Genomic DNA, 2,500 nt, shown 5'->3' with positions numbered 1-2,500 from the left:
CACTACTACTACAACCACATCATCATCCCTACCACCACTACTACAACCACCACATCACCGTCCCCACCACTACTGCTACAACCACCACATCACCATCCCTACCACCACTATTACAACAACTACCACATCACCATCCATACTACAACCACCATTACATCATCATCTCTACCACCACGATCACATCACCATTGCTACAGCTACTACGAGACAACCACCACAACGCCACCCCTACCACCACCAATACTACTGCAATCAGTGTCACAATTGCCGTAAAAACCTTTCAAACAAACTTAGCTCAACTCTCTCTCTCTCTCTCTCTCTCTCTCTCTCTCTCTCTCTCTCTCTCTCTCTCTCTCTCTCTCTCTCTCTCTCTCTCTCTCTCTCAAACACACACACACACACACATACGCACACACACACACACTACAACCACCACAACCACATTTTCATCACAACCACTTCTACTACAACCACCACCACCACCACATCTTCACTACCACTACTACTACAACCACCACCACCACCACATCTTCACTACCACTACTACTTCAACCACCACCACCACATCATTACCACTACTACTACAACCACCACCACCACATCATCACTACCACTACTACTATAATCACCACTACATCATCATTACTACTACAACTACTGCCACTACTACAACTAGAACCATTACCACCACCACCACATCATCATCACTACCACTACTACTACTACTACTACTACTACTACTACTACTACTACTACTACTACTACTACTACTACTACTGCAGCTACAGCCATAATCACTTCGTCATCATCACTACTACCGCTACTGCTACTACTACTACTACTACTACTACTACTACTACTACTACTACTACTACTACTACTACTACTACTACTACTACTACTACTACTGAAACGATCATATCTCGGCAATTAATAATCCGAATTTTATCAATTTGATATCAAATTTTTAAAGTATAAAATAAGCAATGATTGGGTAACAAAAAGCCAAAATTGAAGAATCCAACTTAATACCGTTTCGAGGCGGAGGGACACAATTATATTTCGTTCCTTACCCAAGTGCGTTATATCTTTTTTTACCTTTATCTTCCCTTGGAATACATGAATTTATTTTGGTGTAATGTTCTCCTCAGTAATATGTATAATTATAAAAATTCCCATATTATCTAAGACCATTACAGCGTCATGTGCATGTCCATTACATTGCTATATAAGAATAAAACACGTGGACTTACTTTTCTCCAGGATTGGATTTTTGTTGCAATGTTTTCCTTTGTATATATCATTTTAAAAACTCCATTATTGGTCATTAACCGCTACTGTGTCCACTACTTTCACGTCCACTACGTGACTATTATAAAGCGAGCAGTTGTCTTTTCCCTGGGAAAAGATTTTCAGTGCAAAGTTTTCCTTAGTAAATGTAATTTTAAAAAGTACATTGTAGTTCATTGACCACTAAAGCATCCGGTTTATATCCACTTCATTAAGTGCTATATAAATCGTGTTGTTTGCGCTAAAAGCACCATTCGCTGTGAACAGCTATCCACAAGCCTTGCCTACATCCAATTTTGTTTTGACAACAACCTTCACCAACCAACAACTACATCTACCATGTGAGTAAAATGATAAGGTTTCCAATCTATTCCCCCTTTTTTGTTTCTTTATAAATATAATGTTTAGCTACAGCTTTATTGATTTTACATTGTATTCATTTTATCAATTTGGAAAATTTGAGTCAATTTATGAATTAATTTTTTTTATTAGCAATTAAAACAAACCTTTGAATTCGCCAATTCCATGTCTTTGTCCTCTACATACACCTTCTCCTCCTCCTCCTCCTCATCATCATCATCATCATCATCATCACCATTCTCCCCGATAACTCCCTCTTCCTTTCCTTCTCCTCCACTACCATCTACTTCGCCTCCTCCTCCTTCCACACACACACACACACACACACACACACACACACACACACACACACTATCTCTCTCTCTCTCTCCATGTTCTTCCTCGTTCTATTTTCAACTCCTCCCTCATCCACCACAACAGTATGCTTCTCCTCCTCAACATCATCATGGGCGGCTTTGTGATCTTGTGATACAACACTCGCCTTCTCACTGATAGATTCTCGTTGCAAGTCCCACTCGAAGCCGTGAAACGTTGAGTCCTTGGAAATTGCTCTTACTTGGATTCTCTATCCATACTCAGATGTAAAATAAGTAACTGGCAGTTGACACTGTTATATCTGTTTAAAAATAAGATTATTGTAATATCGCATCACCCGTGTCATGCCCAAACCTTCATGTTGTTTTAATTTTGATTTGGGCCCGCTTGGAAAGTGAATTGAACACGTTTAGTGGCTAGTGGCTACTGCACTTATAAATTCTCACATAATCTTCAATGCCATCAACGCATCCTCTTGATTCTGCTTTCCTTCTACGACTCATCTTCAACTTTCCCCACCCTTAAGTATTCTCAA

This window comes from Berghia stephanieae, chromosome 3 (assembly GCF_034508935.2).
Source record: "Berghia stephanieae isolate SIO BIC M18660-M18661 chromosome 3, UCSD_Bste_1.3, whole genome shotgun sequence".
Classification (NCBI taxonomy): Eukaryota; Metazoa; Mollusca; class Gastropoda; order Nudibranchia; family Aeolidiidae; genus Berghia; species Berghia stephanieae.
This window is presented reverse-complemented; position numbering follows the sequence as displayed.